We start from the raw sequence: 20,624 nt of genomic DNA, 5'->3' as shown, positions 1-20,624 counted from the left end.
TTTGTCTTTTCAGAGGTGTTTCTCCCCCACCACACCTACCCCTGAAAGACAAAAGTTTTGCTAACAACGAGCACCGGTGTGGACAGCACTAACAAAGCTACCCCCACTCATTGGGGGTGGAAGTCTGTCAGCAGGAGAGCCTTCACACCTTTTAGCAGCACTGATGTAGCAATGACCCGTGTCACTAAAAGCTGTGTAGTGTAGACATAGCCTGAGTTTCCGCAGTGCAGCAGCTGGCACTGAGTCCTGGAACTTTGTCTGAAAATCCCAGAGCCCTGGATTTTGCAGACACAAATCTATCCCATCCTCTACCTGATATGGTTTCTCCAACCAGTTTCCTATGGACAAATCCCCACCCCATTGTTAGGGGGCTTATTCCTTCACCCACTTACTTCCCTGGTCCTTCTCGCATGAACAGAGAGCAACAATACCCGAAGTCCAAAGGTGCAAACAATTCGATGTTTATTGGGGTGAACTTCCAGCAAGCATGATTCCAGTTTCCTTCCTTAGTATCCTCCTTCCCAGCTCTGACACCACAGAGCCATACACCTGTGTCCCTGTTCCCATTCCTGCCCTTAGCCAAACATGATTCCAACTTCCTTACTCCCATTCCCTGTTCCCATTTCCCCCTTTAGCAAAACAGGATTCCAATTTTCTTATCCCCATTCCCTGTTCCCATCTCCTTCTTTAGCAAAACATGATTCCAATTTTCTTACCCCCATTCCCTGTTCCCATCTCACACACCCACACCCCAGTCACTTCCTCATTGACTACAGATTATATAGTAAAACTTAAGTTCTGCTTAGCTTAACCAATCATTTTCCTGAAATTTAACTAACCAATCCTAACATATTGTAACATGATTATGTAACCAATTATATCCCACCACCTTAATTAGTTTACACCCAGCAAAATTAATTATACAGCAGACAGGAACAATCACAGAACCAGACAGAGATTATACAGACAAACAATAGCAAAGTGGGAACTATAATGACAAGACAATACAGAAGTGAGGATTTCACATCCCAGCTATTGATAAGTGAGTTCTTGCCAGACAGGATGCTATCAAACTAAGTTTCCTTTTACATTTTCTAGGCACTTCCCTTTCTCTGGAGGTGATAGGAATACAATCCTGTCCTGATAGTGCCTAACAGCCCAATAGCACCTTATTTCAATGTGACTAGTTTGGAATGTGAGGATGTGACCGGTCGCTTCCCAGCTTATGGCTGCCTCTGCTGCTTAGCCAAAGGCCTTAGCCTAAGAACAGGGCCTCAGACTGTCACAGTAAGAGAAGGCCCTTACACCAGCAGACAGTGATTTTGATTCTTTCTTTTATACCTCTATCACTAGCCAAGTGATAAGAATACACCTAAATTCTTAGAGTACAGGCCTTTGCAGACAGGCCTGAATATCTATATCCTAACACCCATCATTCCCCAGCCTTCAGCCCTCTCTGGCTTCAGGTCTCCAGCTCAGAGAGCCAACAGGCATCTTGCTCTGCTGCTTTCAGCCCTCTCTGGCCTGAGGAGGTGTGTAGTGGACTCCCTGACTGCTTTCCTCCTCCTGCTTTCACCTGCCTGATCTGGCTCCATTGCTCAACTGGGGACTTTTGCCACTCCCTCCTTCAGCAGCATCCCATCCCTGAAGCGCTCAGCCCAGCACTACCCTTCTCCTTTACTCTCAGGACTCTTTTACTAAACTCTGGGTTCCCAACTCTCCCTCTAAGCCCTCTCATAGGATTCCAGACTCTGGATTCTGAGGCTTCCCTCTCAGGATTTTAAACACTCATTGATAACTCCCAGGGCAGCCCCACCCTCTTCATTACACCACACCAGGGAATATCTGGACTGGAACAGGAGAACTGAACCAAGTTTCATTTACAGGGCAAGGTACCCTGTTAAAAGACTCGAATACATCCATGACAAAGAGCAGGCATAATCTAATGATGTAAAATGAGAACATAATGCAATCTGTAGGATAACGTGACCCCATAGTAACTAACCCAAAAAACAGACAGAAGTTTCTCATGGTGGATGGTCAGAACCATGGACCCTTTGTTGGAGGGAATACAGCCATATGATCTCATCAGGTGCAGCATAAGAATTTTATAGCTGCAATAGAAAGAAGAATGGCGAGTCCCATGGACAATGGAGACAATTTAAAAAGCATATGGGGATGCTTTCAAAGGCAGTGGGTGCCTCGAAGGAAATCTGCAACTGGAACCCACAGTGGAACCTGTGTGGTTACCATGAAGGAAAATTCCAGTGGCACTACACAATATAGTACACAAGAAGCTCACAGGCATGGAGAGCGGGGTATCCCAGCACACGTAAAGATCAGTGCAACCTGTGTAAGCAGCATGGTAACGGTAAAGAAGCCATCAGGCAAATTAAGTATCTGCACAGACCCAAGGCCACTTATCTTTTCAATGCCAAGTTGCAACTATCCACTGTCCACAACTGATGACATCTTGCCAGAACTTTCCAAAATCTTTATAGTCTGATGTGAGGAATGAGTTTTGGGACATAAGCTTGGGTAAAGAGGCCAGAGTGCTGACAATCTTTGAAACACCATTTGGTCATTACTGGTGGCTGTGAATGCCAGTGGGCATAAGTCCAGCACCAGAGGTGTTCAAGAAGACTCACTGAAGTACTGGAAGGTGTGCCTGGGGTGAAAATAATTGTGGGTCATATCCTCATTGTAGGTGAAGGGAGCAAAGGTACATGAACAAGATCATGACAGAAAATTGCAAGTTTTCCTGCAGGGACGAGAACATAAGAGAACCCAGAAAAAATGGGATTCAAACAGCATATGGGGACATACGATGGACATCTGTTCAAACAGAGGAACCAGAAGCCGATCCCAGCAAGATCAAGGCAATCAGAGACAAAGATATACCAGCTCTAGTAGATGTGAAATGGGAACACACAGGAATAAGTTTTCTGTTCAAGTTCTGTTCACACCTGCCTACAGTAGAGGAACCCCTATAGCCGCTCACATGGCAGAATGTTGAATGGGACTGGGCAAGTTCCCAACAGCAAGCATTTGACATGCTGAAGCAAATGATAGTGGATGCCCTTGTCCTGCCAGGAGAGCCACTGACACTCCAATGTGATACATCAGAGAAAAGATTGGATGTGGCTTTTTTGCTGGAGCAGCTGGTCGCTTATACCAGCAGAGCCCTGTCAGAGACTGACCAGAGGTAAGCCCAAATAAGAGCTTTTGGCTGTGGTATTTGGAGCAGAGCAATTTTATCAGTACACCTATGGCCCTCCAGTAATAGTGCCATCAGAACACAAACCCCTAGGGATCCAAAGACTTCAGTGCGTGCTGATGTGCCTCCAGGGCTACAAGGCAGAGATCATATATTGTCCAGGACAGCTATTGGTGTTAACAGATTCCCTGAACAGGGCGCATGTACCCAGCTTCAGTGAGTTAGGGGAAGGGAATCAGGAAATTGAATCCATCAACATAATGCACTATCTCCCAGTTTCAACAGTGAAGCTGATGGAAATCAAAGTTGTTACAGGAAAGACCATCCAACTACAGGCATTCAAGAGTGATACAAATAGGGTGTCCAGAAAACAAACGCCAAGTACCTGTAGGAGCAGAACCATATTTTCAAAGTAAAGATGAGCTGAGTGTGCAGAATAGAATAATAATTTGAGGACAGAAAGCTGTTGCGTATATTTTTGCATGACATCCTTAGGTAACAATGCATGCACATCACCCCTGGGTATTGACAGCTGTCTGGGAATTAATACACAACTCTACTCCTTGATAGAAGAGTGCGACACCTGCCCATCATGTGATAACCAGCAGAAAGAGACTGTTACCACATGGAGCTGCCCACCCAACAATGAGGAAAGGTGGGAGCAGACTTATTTACTTCCAGGAAAAAGCAGTACTTTAGTACAATGCACTACTATTCAGTTTTTTTGGAGGTCTGTTCCCTTCATGAAACAAGTCAGTCACTGATGGGGGAAAAGTGGAGACCCACTTTGAATAGGAATGCCATACCTATCCAGTGACACTGGACCCCAGTTTGCCTCAGAAGAATTCAAGGAGTTTGCACCCAAATGGCAGTTTGGCCGCCACCACCCCACCTCTCCAGCATACACACAGAGTAATGGTAAAGTGAAAACAGCTAAGAGACTGCTCAGACACATGGCAGTTTCTTCTGGTTCAGACCCCTTGTGTTTTTGGCGCACACATACACCATTGCTGGGTGCCAAAACAGTCCAGTGCAGGCACTGATGGAATGAGGGACGAAACCCCTAGAACCAAACGGAGACCTGTTGCAGACATAAGGATGGAGATACCAGTGAGAAACCAGGCACTAGAGTATGGCAGGTCAGCTAAGGACCTACCAGCTATGAAGACTGGCATTACTGTGAAAAGCCAGCCATTAGAGAGATGCCAGAAGGAGTGGAGTAAAGGAGTCAGGAGGAGTGCAGTGACACCCAGGTCATACGAAGTGACTATGCAATAGGGGCAAGTGGTCTGAAGTAGTAGGGAGACACGTATGAGCTGGCAGAGATAAGACCCAGAGAGAGCCTACAGCGTTTCTCACAGAATAGAGAGGCAGAAAACCACCAGGGAGGAGATTCCCCAGAGAGACAGCTAAACTTGGAGACTGGTGACAGGGGGACAAAGAGGCCACTCCCAGTGTGGTTGCCTGTTGAGGAGACCAAACTATCTCCAAACCTATGTAACCAGCTGATTTCAACTTGGCTATGTGTTAGCAACCTTTGGCTGAAGCAACATGAAGGGGGACCCAGGCATCAATTATTTGTTTTTAATGTTTATATTGATTTTTGTAAAATAGGGAAGTAGTGTAATCAGTGGAACTGGAGTCAAAGTTCCTGCTATCTTCCCTGCTATTGATAGGACACCAGAAGCAGTTAGGCTGGAAGTAACTCATCTTAACCTGCATTCAGATTCACTGTTGTGAATGAAACAGTCCAGACCTGGATTTGACACAAGTAGAGCAGGGACTCAAACCTGCTTCTCTCACTTGGTTGTTCCAGGGTGTGTGTGCTCTCTTCCTCTGAACAATTTTGAAAGGTCTTGGTTTCATTCTGATGTAGAATGAAACCAAATTCTGAAACCTCAAAATTTGTCACAAGACAGAATCCTTGTTTTCCCAGCCAGCCTTACTCGGCAATGAGAGATTGCACTATTTTGAGCTCTGTCTAGTTCCCAGGTTGGTAGTGAACAAAAGTCATTATATTTAAGTACAGGTTTATGTGAAACTGGTTAGTGGTTCCTTGAACAATGTTTGCATAAAAAAATGGCATTAGTTAGCATGTTCATTTGCAGTCCTAGTAAAGAACTAAAGGATTGAGTATGGAAACTGAATTAACTTCTCAACCCTTGAAGAGGTCCCTAGTTATGAGACTGAGGCACATGGATAGGGTAATGTGGAGAAGCTTGCACTGCTGCTCTGAGTCATGCATGTTCCTGTGGAGAGATTTCCTTTTTTTCCAGGTCTGTCAATCCAATGCATTTCATGAGCAATATAATTGTCAATATTGAGGGGTGAGTTACAGAAGTTTCACATGTGAACTGCATGTTTCTTTCTGCACCACTTGCTATGTTCTAGAATATAGCAACATGGGAGAATGAATAGCCACCAATTATTCATGCAGGTTCCCAAACATTTACATTTGGGTGACTAACTGGCCCCTTGTTGATTTCAAATGGGATAGTAGGTAAGCGGTTAGGAAAGTTAGTTTTACTTATCTAGTGGTTTTAATCACAAACTCTCACTGAAAAGTTTATTAAAAGCTAATAAGTTTAATTGTTGGGTAGACATAATTCCAATCTGTGCAAGAAGTTCATTATCAAAGCAGTTCATTGTCTGTATTCTACTTACGGGTTTTCTGCAGGCTGTTGGTCTAGTTCCAGATTTATTTTTTGCATTATGTTGACATTGTACTTTAGGATAGATGGATTTTGCCTAGCAAAGTTGTAAGTACTTCTGTAAGATGTGACACCCCAGTTTAACTTTTCAAGTGTTTGAAAAAGGAGATAGGTTTCATTCTCTGAACCTGGCAACCTTTCTGCCATCATTCAGGATGGAAAGTAAATCACTGTTCCCTCTGTACTGTACCTGTTATAAATTTTCTTGTCTACCATAAACATCATGTTGTATCAACCAGGCAAGGTACTAACAAGCTTCAACAGTACTTTATTTTCAAAGTGGAAACCTCTTTACCAAGCTGCTGCTGCACCCTCTGTAGCTTTCTCCCAGCCTCTCAACTCCTCCCCCACTCCTTCTTGTCCTTTCAGACTCCCAACAGCCAGTGCTCCCAATTCTAATAATTACAAGCAACATCTAAACACCACACATCTCTAGAAACAAACCTCTTTAGACAGTCAAAAGTCTCACTAAACTAGCAGGTCCTGCTCCAAGTTAACCTTCTGCACTTTTCTTTCCCATCCCTTGGGATTCTACAACATAATTTAGAACGATTTAATGTGTATTCTATTTCTGAAAAGCAACATATGTTCCTTTCTGTTAACTCTTTGGTTTGCAGCTCACCCCCCCCCCCCCATATACTAATGTTTCCCTTACTATTGGTGTCATTCTTCTGTACCAGATATGGAGTAGTCACAGAACTTGCTTATACATTTGATATGCTTGTGATGAGATCCTTTAATGCTTTGCCATGTATGGCTGAGGATCATATTAAATAAGCTCTTACATACAGTGCCAACTAGTGGCTGAACAGTGTGATACAGGTTAGCATTCCAATACATCTTCCCCTTTAAGTTCTACTTTCATATTATTTACATTATTATGCTGTCTTTGAAGTTCAGTATGTATCAGTCTCTTAAGTGTCTCTACGGTGTACTGGTTTTCTAATTACTCAACCCTTATGCATAACAACTTGTTCATCTGGCTGCCTATTAATTGCAACTGCTAGCAGTGGTAGGTTTGGAATCCTTGAGTCGTCACCTTGTTCTGCATCTGCCAAATGTAGAGTTTGCTCTGTTGATCGTTCTGAGGAACTGTAGATGTTGTTAGTTTGTTGAACTTTCCATTGTCTGTCTTGATCACTTATCTGGGCACTGAATTTTTTCTTTATGGCAGCTGGATTTCAGTTCTTTTTCTCCATCCTATTTGACATGAACGTGGTCACCAGGTACTAGACCTGGCAGTTCTCTAACTAAATGAGATCTGTTGTTGCAATAATAAGCCACCTATACCATAGCTGCTTGCATCCACGCTGACCTTTTGAGTTTGTTCATTCATAGTACTTGAGAACTGGAGCTGTTGAGAGAATTTCTTAATTTGGTCCTCATAGTTAAGATGTGTTGGACTTCAAACAGTTCTTTCAGTGGGTTTGTAACTGTAGAAAAGTCTTGTAAGTATTGACCAAGGTAATTTACCATTCCCAGTACACATCTCAGTTTTGGTATGTCTGTGCATTCAATTCTTGAATTTTTTTACTTTTTCAGGGCTAGGACTGATTCCATGGTCTGTCCCAAAAAACTCATTTGGAGTAGGCAGAAAATGCAATTTTCCATGTTTAGCTTTAATTCAGACTGATTGATTAGACTTAAGACTTTGCTGAGGGTTTTGAGGTATTCTTCCATAGCAGATGCAAAAATCAGAGTATCGTCCATAAAAACTACATTTGTGTTCATAAACAGTTCTGCCATCTTTCTTTGAAAAGTTTCAGGTGTGCAGATAATCCTAAAAGGTAATCTTGAAAGCAAAATCTTCCAGAGGGTGTGATAAATTTAGTCACTTTAGCACTTTCTTTGCTAAAGGAATTTGACCAAATCTCCTTGAGGCATCCAACTTGGAGTGTACTGTAGCTCCTTTCACTTTGGGGAGGAAGTCATCCAGTGTTGGGAGGATCTCTCTCAACTTCTTCATTAAATCTTTTAAGATCCACACAGATGCATATTTTTCCATTTTTCTTTATAGCTCCTATGATTGGGGATATATTGTTGGCTCAGATTTTCTCAATTATGCCAATATTCTGTATTCTCTTTAACTCAGTTTGCACTTTATGAAGTAATGGGTTAGGGATCCTGTGACGTGTGTCTACACTATATGGTTCAGCATTGTCTTACAGTTATTTGTACTGCAACCCTTTTCAGAAATCCAATATCTCCAAATATTCCATTGAGTTCTTCCAGCTTCCTCACTAGGCCCATCATGGCTGCCACTCTGCACTCTGAGAAGGTTGTTGGTCTGTGGTCTTTTGATCACATATGCTCTGAATACATAGCTTTTGTCTTCAAGTTGTTTCTGTGGTGAACTGGCCAATACAGTTTAGAATACCTTCAGGACTAGTCAGAGCTGTTTCAGGTGACTTCAGCTCTGGGAGGAGTTAAAGGTGATTGTAAGTCCTTTCTGACATCAGCTCCTGAGTCAATTTTAAAGTTAGTAGTCTTTCCATGAATATTCAGCTTTACTCTACAGAAAGGCTCTATGTCATCACAAGTGATAGATCCCAGAAACATAGCTCTTGTCTGTAATATATCAACTCCCTGACTGATTTGGTATGGCAAATAGAAGCCAAATATCCCTATTTCATGCATGTATTACACTGGCTGGACATGCATAGTCTCTGGGTATTTGACTTTTTCCACACCCTGTGCACGTAGGCTGGAATTTGTCCCTCTTGCCCTGGGAGTTCTTTGTCCCTGTTTCTGGGGTTTATGATAATGACTTAACACTCAGTATCTGTTTGCATTTTCTAAGCTAGTTTCTGGTTTGTCAAGTTTCTGTAGTTTGCACCAGCTCAGACACTGTTGCTGGAATAGTTGTGGCTAGGGTTAAATCTCTTCAGTTGTAGCTTCTGTGAAAGGTTGTTATCTGTTAACCCAGTAACCAGCCTCTGATATTTTCATAAAAAGAAAATGAGTACTTGTGGCACCTTAGAGACTAACCAATTTATTTGAGCATAAGCTTTTGTGAGCTACAGCTCACTTCATTGGATGCATCCGATGAAGTGAGCTGTAGCTCACGAAAGCTTATGCTCAAATAAATTGGTTAGTCTCTAAGGTGCCACAAGTACTCATTTTCTTTTTGCGAATACAGACTAACATGGCTGCTACTCTGAAACCTGATATTTTCATGTTTTTTGCATTCCCAAAATCAGTTTTCAGGCAATGTATGCAAATCTCTTATAAAACATTCAACGTTTCCCCCTCATTCTTGAATTCTCTGGTAAAAACATGCTCGTTCATAAAACATTTCTCTGGGGTATAAAATATGCATCAAACATAGCAACAACCCTTTCATAATCATCTTTATGACTGTCTTTAGTAAAGTGAAAGGATTTAAAGATATGCTCTGCTTGCTTTCCCATAGCATAAATTAAAGATACCTGTATATCTCCAGTTTTTATGTAGTTTGTCTACAATCCAAAATCTTGTAAAATACTGCTTCCAGGCTGTCCATTGTGAAGGTCTGTCAAAGCTGAAGTTCTCTGGAGCATTGAAGAGTGGCAGGTTGAGATCCTGTGACCTTTTTCGCTTTGTTCCTCCTGGTCTGTAACCTTTGTTGCTGTTTTCTTTCTGTTTCTGTTCTTAGTTTACTCTTGACACCATGTCATATTCTTCTGTACCAGATAGGGACTGGTCACAGAGCTTGCTTATATACACCAGGTGTGTTCATCATAAGATCCTTTCATGCTCTGCCATGTTCATTTTTAATTTTGTTATTTTACACACATTACCACCTAGAGGCTGAATGGTGTAGAACAGTTCAGGACACTATTAAAATTGGCACCCACAACTTAATGTACCATTTGCATTATTACTCTGACTACTACCACTAGTTTTATCCTTTATTGTTTCAGATTTCCAGGAAGGCATTCTAGTTAGTAGTGTGGTCTTTAAAAAAAATTCCAGTTTGATATAAGACGATTAGGTAAATTAACTTGCAAAGGAAAGTACCTTGACTGTCTAAGAGCTTTAGTGCTATCTCAGGACTTGGTGTACGGCACTGCACAGGTAATATGCATAATTTGAGATTTTAACAAATTAATCAGTGCTGAAAGGCTGATGGCAAAACATTATTTTTAAAATGTTTAATTTTCTACACTAAAGGCAGCCCCACCCACTACCCCCACCTCACCTCAATCTTGGCTACTGCCAGTCATCGCTTAGACCTGCTCCCCAGGGCAGACTGCAGTGTATCAGCCACTCATCACAGGCAAAGGGGTTTGGATCTGTTGCCTCTGTCTACCCATGGGCTGCCCCCTTGCAACCCCAATACCTAATAGGCCCTAATCTAGGCCTTGCAGCCTGGGGGTTTCCAGGCCGGAGCTCCCCTGCTCCCAAGGCCTTTTCCCCTCAGCCCTACTCCAATCTAGGTATATTCTCTCAGGTCCCTGCAGCCAAGCCAGACCCATGCCTCTCTGCATTCAGAGAGAGACTAGCTAAGCTTCAGCCTAGCAGCCCCTTTATAGGCCCAGCTGCGGCCATTTCCCCAATCAGCCTAGCTTTTCTTGCCCTCAGCCCTGGCTCTCTTGCAGGGCTGGCTTTTAAGCCCCACAGGACAGGAGTGGGTAACCACCCCACTACACCAGGATAACACTAGGAGCTCTCATACAACTATTGCGTAACTATTTGACTTGCTTTGTGAATCAAAGTGCAGCATTTTTTTTTTTTGAGTATGTGTTTTTTAGTCCCTTTCTGCGAGTTAAAGAGCAGAGCTGTGAACCTTTGTGGAGTGCACAATGAATTTAGCCTTAACATTTCAAATGTGAGGTCTCTGAGCTGGAGCTGGCTTTGCTTTTTCAGTGTTTAGACTGAAACTTTATAGTGATATAAAATGAGGGGGGAAAAGGACAATAATACTGTTTTTATATAAAAATACATTCTGACTTTCAGAATGTCTTTCAGGTATTTTATTTTTGGAACTTGAATATTCTTCTTCTACCCTGTACACCTGCAAAGCCAGAGGGTGTAGGGCATCCATTATCCAGGTTTGTATACTAGTTTTCTTAGTATTTCACTAATGAGTTCCATTTTTGTTTTTATAAATATATATTGTGTGTGTGATGTTGCATTCCATATTTTCATAAAAATACATTTTACCCACACTTATAAATATAACTGGAATATGCCTTATGCAAAAGGTCTCTTGTAAGGTGTCATTACAAAGCTTATAATCTACTGAGTGTGGTCATCCCATTTGTATGAATGTATCGTTTTTGTATCTGAAACTAGAAATATGAAATAGAACTCCGAGGTCCTATTGTAATTATGCAAAGTGTGGGCCATTCATGGTAGTTTGGAATCTTGATGGCTCCCATTAACCAGGACAATTGGTTGTAAAAGGCTCTGTTTACTTGTAAGACTTCCTGTATATCTGTGTGCCAGGGAGTGGGTAATGAAGTCTCTCGGAACGTCTGATCATGTCACCTGAACTGGAATCCATCTTTAACCTTTTCTTTTTCATCTTTAACCTGGTGCTTTTCCATTTAGAAGGAAGCAGGGGAAACCCAGAGGGAGACAAAGGGTTCCCACCTTGTGCAAAAGATCTAAAAGGGGGTAGAACAGAACAAAGGGGGCTGCAGTCATGAGAAATCCCCTTTGTTACCACCTGAGCTGGAACTAACAAGAACTGTACCGGGAAAAGGATTGCGCCCAGACTAAGAAGGATTCTAGTCTGTGAAATAAGCTTATTGGAACATCCCTGAGGGTGAGATTTACCTGTATTCAGTTTCTTAATGTATTAGGCTTAGACTTGCATGCTTTTGCTTTATTTTAATTGGTGATTTACTTTGTTCTGTCTGTTATTACTTGGAACCACTTAAATCCTACTGTTTATACTTAATAAAATCACTTTTGTTTATTAATTAACCCTGAGTCAGTGATTAATACCTGGGGGAGCAAACAGCTATGCATATCTCTCTATCAGTGTTATAGAGGGTGGACAATTTTAGTTTACCTTGTATAAGCTTTATACAGAGTAAATCAGATTTATTTGGGGTTTGGATCCCATTTGGGTCTGGGTGCTGGAAACAGGAACACTTGCTAAGCTGTTTTCAGTTAAGTCTGCAGTTTTGGGGGTGTGGTTCAGACCCTGGGTCTCTGTTGCAACAGGCTTGCATGTCTGGCTCAACAAGGCAAGGTTCTGGAGGCCCAAACTGGTAGAGGAAAACAGGCTCAGAGGTAGTCTCAGCACATCACGGAACAGTCCCAAGGGGGGTCTCTGTGACCGAACCCTCCCCCTCTAGATATAGATCTATATCAATATCTAGATAGATAATTCTGTGTGTGTGTGTGTGAGAGAGAGTGGAGGTGGTATGTCAACACTGCAGTTAGACACACACAGCTGACTCAGGCTCATGGGGCTTGGGCTTAGGGGCTGTTTAATTTCAGTGTAGGCTTCTGGGCTCAGGCTGGAGCCCTCCCACCTGTGAGGAGGTGGGCTCAGGCTGGAGCCCTTCCACCTGGACTCAAGCCCAACCCCAAGCCCGAATATCTATACTGCAGTTAAACAGCCTCTTAACCCAAGTCAGCTGGCATGGGCCAGTCATGGGTTTTTAGTTGCAGTGTAGACATACCCAGAGTGAGAAAGAGGACTCATTTACCTCTTGAGTGCATGGAACTGTACTGAGCAGCTCCTCAAAGAATTTTAATCACTCAATGGTGGCTTTATACATTCTTCTACCTAAATTAGGGAGTAGTGGTTAGAAAGACTCAGCTACAATTCCATGGAGGCCATGCAGGGTATGCCTGCACTGCAATTAAACACCCACAGCTGACTCAGGCTCTGGGGTTGTTTCACTGCAGTGTAGACTTCTGGGCTTGGGCTGCAGGCCAGGCTCTAGGACCCTGCAAGGTGCAAGGGTCCCAGAGCTCAGGCTGCAGCCCAAGCCTGGAAGTCTACACTGCAATGAAACAGTCCCACACAGCCCAAGCCCCATGCGCCCAAGTCAGCTGGCACAGGCCAGCCGCGGGTGTTTAATTGCAGTGTAGACGTACTCCTAGTGATCTTTGATGCAATTTTGAAAAATGGCTTCTAATTTTGCATCCACAAGATTCTCATGGTCAAAAGTGGGCTCCAAGGGAATATTGAAAAAAAATTGGGTCATAGACTTTTGTGATTATCGCTAGCACTTTGAGGTGAAATGTTTGCCCTTTTTCACTATGCTCTTTCTTCTGTGTAATGCATTGCTGCAAGGTAGACATCCATATATTGCTCAAAGTCATGAAGATATTGTCTGGATAAAAATTGCAACCAGAGTCTAATACACACTTGTCTCCAACTGCTGGATATGGATAAAGAGTGCCAATAGCCCCTCCTAACCTAATACCTGAAATGTTGAGAGGCCTGAGATTTCACAGGTGGTGTCATGTGACATGATATGATTAAGGGCTTGGCTACACTTGTGAGTTACAGTGCAATAAAGGAGCCCTGGGCACACTAGCTCACTACCCATCCACACTAGCAAGGCACGTAGAGCGCTCTGACTCAGCGGCTACAGCGCTGCTGGTACTCCACCTTGGCGAGTGCAATAACGTTTGCTGCGCCCTTGCTAGAGTGCTGTGGTACCAGTGTGAACAAGGTGTTGCATTACTGCGCTCTGATAGTTTTCTCAGCTATTTAATAAAACATGGCTAGCTACCAGAGCAACTTATTACATCATGTAGCTTTTATCTGAGATGCAGAACAATTCCTTAAAGTAATGTATAGTCTGCCCCAGTCAGGCATGTGAAAATTAGAAATTTGGAGAAAAAATCATCATGAAGGGAGGAAGAAGTAGTGATATAGTGTGTGTGTGTGTGTGTGTGGAGAAAGATTATCATTTAATAGGTAAAATATTGTCAAGAAAAAAATCTTTGCCATTTCTAGTGACATACATTGCACCTTTTCTTTGTTCTTCTAGTAAGCACGTAACTATCCTGTGTGTTTTTCATACTGAACAGAAGACATTGGAACAGTAGGAATCTGGAGAAGAGCTTGCCTCATGGATTGTGTTCCACAGTCTAGTCTTGTGGGGATTTATAGGTCACATCTGATGAGACAGTGAAGAAATAGAAGATGCGAGAGAGAAAGATGAGCCTTGAAGCAAGATCTAATCCATTTTTTGTACCTTACTTCCTAGATTTCTCTTGGTGAGGCCATCTTGTAATCCTGGTTGAACCACCTCACTCCTCTTTGTTTACTTTTCCCCATTTCTAGCAGAATTTCACTAAATCTTTCATAACTAAACCTTGGATGAATGTATAATAGCCAGCAAGAAGTTATCTCACCTCTGTCAGCTTCCACATCTTCAGTAGGTGGTTTGCTAGAAGTTTAGTTACTATTATCTCTCATTTTTTTGAGTGGCCAGAAATGTGCTGGACACCTCACAAAATAAGACAACATTGTCCCTACTCCAACATATGTTGAGGGTATAAAAAACCTTTGTAGACCAAGTAAGCACACTTACAAGTGTTTCTCTTTCAGCTGCCATAGCATTTTATCCCCCATTGCTCAGAGGTAGCCGATTTGGGGGACATACTGGTCAGTTTCTCCCTTTGGAGCAAGAATGGATGACATAAAATCAAGGTTTTTCTAAGTGTGATTTGTTTATTTTTAAAATGTAACCAATTCCTGTTTCCTTGAACAAACACAGTTAACCGAGTTCCCTTTTTCAGAAACTTCAGGGAAGACATTGGGGCTTAAGGGACAACTGTCATGGGCCTCTGTCTCTCTCTAGAGTCCCACACAAATCTAAATTTCTTAAGGGCTTGCCTACACATAGCTAAGCTATATTGATTATAAACTCTCTGTACTGGTGCACCTGTGCCTAGACTAGGGGGTTGCGCTGATTTTAACTATATTAGGCCTGGTCTACACTAAGAGTTTAGGTTGAATTTAGCAACATTATCTCGATTTACCCCCGCACCCGTCCACACGACGAAGCCCTTTTTTTCGACTTAAAGGGCTCTTAAAATCTATTTCTTTACTCCACCCCCGACAAGGGGATTAGCACTGAAATCAGCCTTGTCGGGTCAAATTTGGGGTATTGTGGACGCAATTTGATGGTTTTGGCCTCCAGGAGCTATCCCAGAGTGCTCAGTTGTGACCGCTCTGGACAGCGCTCTCAACTCAGATGCACTGGCCAGGTATACAGGAAAAGGCTTGCGAACTTTTGAATCTCATTGCCTGTTTGGCTAGCGCGGCGAGCTCACCTGCACAGGTCACCATGCAGAGCTCATCACCACAAGAGACCATGCAGTCCCAGAATCGTTGAAGAGCTCCAGCATGGACCGAATGGTAAGTACGGGATCTGATCACTGTATGGGGAGACGAATCTGTGCTGGCAGAACTCCATTCAAAAGGACAAAATGCCAAAATATTTGAAAAAATCTCCAGTGGCATGAAGGACAGAGGCTATAACAGGGACCCGCAGCAGTGCTGCGTGAAAATTAAGGAGCTCAGGGAAGCCTACCAAAAAACGGAGGGGCAAACAGCTGCTCTGGTTCAGAGCCCCAGACATGTTGCTTCTATGATGAGCTGCATGCCATTCTAGGGGGTGCAGCCACCACTACCCCAACCCTGTGCTTTGACTCTGTCCAAGGAGTGGGAGGCAACACAGAAGTGGGTTTTGGGGGTGAGGAAGATAGCTCACAGCGAGGAAGCGGAGAAACTGGTTTCCCCAACAGCCAGGATTTGTTTATCACCCTGGACCTGGACCCAGTACTCCCCAAACCCACCCAAGGCAGGCTCCCGGACCCTGAATGTGGAGAAGGGACCTCTGGTGAGTGTACCTTTTGTAAATATTATACATAGTTTAAAAGCAAGCGTGTTTAATGATTAATTTGCCCTGGCATTCGCGGCCAGTACAGCTACTGGAAAAGTCTGTTAACGTGTCTGGGGATGGAGCGGAAATCCTCCAGGGACATCTCCATAAAGCTCTCCTGGATGTACTCCCAAAACCTTTGCAAAAGGTTTCTGGGGAGGGCAGCCTTATTCCACCCACCATGGTAGGACACTTTACTACGCCAGGCCAGTAGCATGTAGTCGGGAATCATTGCAGAACAAAGCATTGCAGCATATGGTCCTGCTGTTTGCTGGCATTCAAACAACATCCGTTCTTTATATCTCTGTGTTAGTCTCAGGAGAGTGATATCATTCATTGATATCACTCTGGCTGAAATAGGGTGGCTTTAGTTCAGAGGTGCCCATTCCTGCTGGGCTGTTTGCCTGTGGCTGAACAGAAATCTTCCCTGCTATTAGCCACGCGGTGGAGGGAGGGGTGAAGCCATCATCACAGAGAATTGGGTGTGTGTGGGGGGGGCAGGGGTTAGTTGGGTTTCTGCTGCACATGAACCCGGAAACCGCAGCCCCTCCTCTTAAATTGCCGACCCATTTTTAATGGCCAACTCAACAGCTACTTCATATGGGAAATGAGGGCGCTGCTGTTTGAAACCATTCCCACATGTTATGAAGGTTAAAGAAGCCAAAAGACTGCGGCTTACCGTGGCTGCCTGCAAGCCGAATTCTGTTGCCCAGCCCTGCATGAGTGATCTCTCACACCAAACCGGCATACCCTCAATAAGAGGCAAAATGTGAAAGAGTGTACCCATTGTTCTATAAAATGTCTTTTTATCTCCCTTTTTTTTTCTTCCTCTACCAGCTGCATAAGTTTCTCCTTCCCAGAGGCTAGCAAAGATTAGAAGGCCAAAAAAAAAAACAACAAACTCGCGATGAAATGTTCTGTGACCTCATGCTGTCCTCCCACACCGACGGAGCACAGCAAAATACATGGAGGCAGACCATCTCAGAGTACAGGAAAACACAATATGACTGCAAGGAGAGGTGGTGGGCTGAAGATGGTAGGTGGCATCAGCTTGCTGAAAGAAGGCAGGAGTCAACGGTCAGGCTTCTGGAGGATCAAACTCATACGCTCCAGCATATGGTTGAGCTGCAGGAAAGGCAGCAGGAGCACAGACTGCCGCTATAGCCCCTGTGTAACCAACCACCCTCCTCCCCAAGTTCCAAAGCCTCCTCACCCAAAAACGCGGTTGGGGGGGGTCCTTCAGCCACCCAGCTACTCCACCCCAGAGGATTGCCCAAGCAACAGAAGGCTGGCATTCAATAAGTTTTAAAGTGCTGTGTTACCTTGTCCTTCCCTCCTCCACCTCCCCTCCTGGGCTATCTTTGCAGTTATTCCCCTAATTTGTGTGATGAATAAATAAAGAATGCATGAATGTGAAGCAACAATGACTTTATTGCCTCTGCAAGCGGTGATTGAGGTGGGGAGGGGAGGATGCTTAGCTTACAGGAAAGTAGAGTGAACGGTGGGGGGGGGAGGGCGGGTTTCCATCAAGGAGAAACAAAGAGAACTTTCACAGTGTAGCCTGGCCATTCCTGAAACTGGTTTTCAAAGCTTCTCTGATGCATACCATGTTCTCCTGTACTCTTCTAACCGCCCTGGTGTGTGTCGGCGCGTAATCAGCGGCCAGGTGATTTGCCTCAACCTCCCACCCCGCCATAAACATCTCCCCCTTACTCTCACAGAGATTGTGGCACGCACAGCAAGCAGTAATAACAGTGGGAATATTGGTTTCGCTGAGGTCTAACCAAGTCAGTAAACTGTGCCAGCGTGCTTTTAAACACCCAAATGCATATTCTACCACCATTCTGCACTTGCTCAGCTTATAATTGAACAGCTCTTGACTACTGCCCAGAATGCTTGTGTATGACTTCATGAGCCATGGCATTAAGGGGTAGGGTGGGTCCCCAAGGATAAATATAGGCACTTCAACATCCCCAACGGTTATTTTTTGGTCTGGGAATAAAGTCCCTTCCTGCAGCTGTTGAAACAGACCAGAGTTCCTGAAGCTGTGAGCGTCATGTACCTTTCCTGGCCATCCCACGTTGATGTTGGTGAAACATCCCTTGTGATCCATCAGTGCTTGCAGCACCATTGAAAAATACCCCTTTCGGTTTATGTACTTGGTGCTCCGGTGCCAAGATAGGGATAAGGGTTCTGTCTGTTGCCCCACCATAGTTAGGGAACCCCATTGCAGCAAAGCCATCCACTGTGACCTGCACATTTCCCAGAGTCACTGTCCTTGATAGCAGCAGCTCAGTGATTGTGTTGGCTACTTGCATCACAGCAGCCCCCACAGTAGATTTGCCCACTCCAAATTGATTCCCGACTGACCGGTAGCTGTCTGGCGTTGCAAGCTTCCACAGGGCTATCGCCACTCGCTTCTCAACTGTGAGGGCTGCTCTCATCTTGGTATTCTTGCGCTTCAGGGCGGGGGAAAGCAAGTCACAAAGTTCCATGAAAGTGCCTTTACACATCCAAAAGTTTCACAACCACTGGGAATCGTCCCAGACCCGCAACACTATGTGGTCCCACCACTCTGTGCTTGTTTCCCGGGCCCAGAATTGGCGTTCCACACCATGAACCTGCCCAATTGACACCATGATGTGCACATTGCAGGGGCCCGTACTTTGTGAGAAGTCTATGTCCATGTCCTCATCACCGCACTGCAGTCACCTCCCTGCCTGGTTTCACTTTTCTTGCAGGTTATGGTTCTGCATATCCTGCTGGATAATGCGTGCGGTGTTTATAGTGCTCTCACAGACTGTCATAATTGCTGCTGTGATCTGAGTGGGCTCCATGTTACCAGTGCTATGGCATCTGTGCTGAAAAAAGGCACAAAATGATTGTCTTCCTTTGCTCTCACGGAGGGAGGGGTGACTGACAACATGGCTTACAGGGTTGGCTTACAGGGAATTAAAATCAACAAAGGGGGTGTCTTTGCATCAAGGAGAAACAGAATGGCCCCCTCAAGGATAGAACTCAAAACCCTGGGTTTAGTAGGCCATTGATTTCACGGAGGGAGGGAGGAAAGGGGGAGAAAATGAATACAAAATAAATCTGGTCTATTTCTTTTGACCCACTTCATCTATCTTTATACATCTTGCTGGCAGCAGACGATGCAGTATGACTGCTAGCCATCGTCATCTCCTGGGTGCTCGACAGAAGAAGGTGCAGTATGACTGCTGGCCATCGTCGTCTCCTGGCTGCTCATTAGAAGACAGTGCAGTACGACTGCCGGCAGGACTGAATCGCCATGAGACGAAACTTAAAAGGAAAATGACCTGGCTGAGTCACTCCCATGTTTGCCCAGGCGCCCCTGACGAACCTCACCGAGGTCAGCTAAAAGAGCACCCTGCAGTACAGCGACAATGGCTACCAGTCATACTGCACTGTCTGCTGCTGAAAGGCAAAGAGCTGCTGCTGTGTAGCAATGCAGTACCGCGTCTTCCAGCACCCAGGAGACATACAGTGACTGTGAGCTGAGCGAGCTCCATGCTTGCTGTGGTATGGTGTCTGCACGGGTAACTCAGGAAAAAAGGTGCAAAACAATTGTCTGCCGTTGCTTTCAGGGAGGGAGGGAGGGAAGGGGGGCTCTGACGATATGTACCCAGAACCACCCGTGACAATGTTTTTGCCCCATCAGGCGTTGGTATTTCTACGCAGAATTCAAAATGGGCGGCGGAGACTGCGGGAACTGTGGGATAGCTACCCCCAGTGCAACGCTCTGGAAGTCGACGGTTGCCTCGGTACTGTGGACGCACTCCGCCGACTAAATGCACTTAACGCATTTGTGTGGGGACACACACAATCGACTGTATAAAAATGCTTTTTACAACACTGACTTCTATAAATTTGACCTAATTTCGTAGTGCAGACATACCCTCAGTCTAAACCAGTGGTTCCCAAACTTTAACAACCCATGAACCCCTTTCAGTAAAATGTTAAGTCTCACGAACCCCCTCCTAAAAATGAGTATTGCCAGGGATTTTCTCCATTGCGTGAGTATAATTTATAAAAGCAGTGATCTTGGAAATACAAAATTTGTTTTTATGACATGCTTATTACACACTATTCATTTATTATTTATCATTACAGTCTTTTTATTACATTATGAAAATGGCAACACTCTTCCACGATCTCACTTTTGTAGCTTGTATCACTTTGAATAAGCCTGTTACAAGACAAGGCTCCTATGTTTCGTCAAGGAGTATCAGCTGTGAAACAGCATGAAGGTATTTAAGAAGCCAATTCAGAGTTCCTCCTACACAAGCATTCAGGTCTTGAGCAGTCCAGGCAAACAACTGACATTACAACAAAGCTTAAGTTTGTTCTTCATAATTTTAAAAACAGCAAAAAATATCCACCTCCCTTTCCATTTCTTATAAGGAGTCTTGAAGTTTAAATCTCCTCAGTGTGATAGATATGCTTGCTTTGATCTGCTTAGCCCTTGGAAGTCCAGGGGCTCCGGGCTGCCAATGTCCCTAGGGACAGCTCTGTCCACCATTAGGGAATTTTTTCCCAAGAACCCCCTGTAACATTTCACAAACCCCAGTTTGGAAACCACTGGTCTACACTAATGTATTTAAATGGGTACAAAACTATGTATAGACCAGCCCTTGGGCCCTGAGATTTACACCAGGGAAACCCCTCTAGCTCAGAACGTCTACTTTAAGACATCATGCCCCAACTGGCCTCAATTTTTCTTTCCTGCAGCAATGGAATTAGACTACCACCCATCAGATCAATGGAAGCATGAATTTGAAAAAAAACAAACCACATTACCCAAGTGCATGACAATTTAAGAAACAA

This window comes from Lepidochelys kempii, chromosome 6 (assembly GCF_965140285.1).
Source record: "Lepidochelys kempii isolate rLepKem1 chromosome 6, rLepKem1.hap1, whole genome shotgun sequence".
NCBI classification, from domain to species: Eukaryota; Metazoa; Chordata; order Testudines; family Cheloniidae; genus Lepidochelys; species Lepidochelys kempii.
This window is presented reverse-complemented; position numbering follows the sequence as displayed.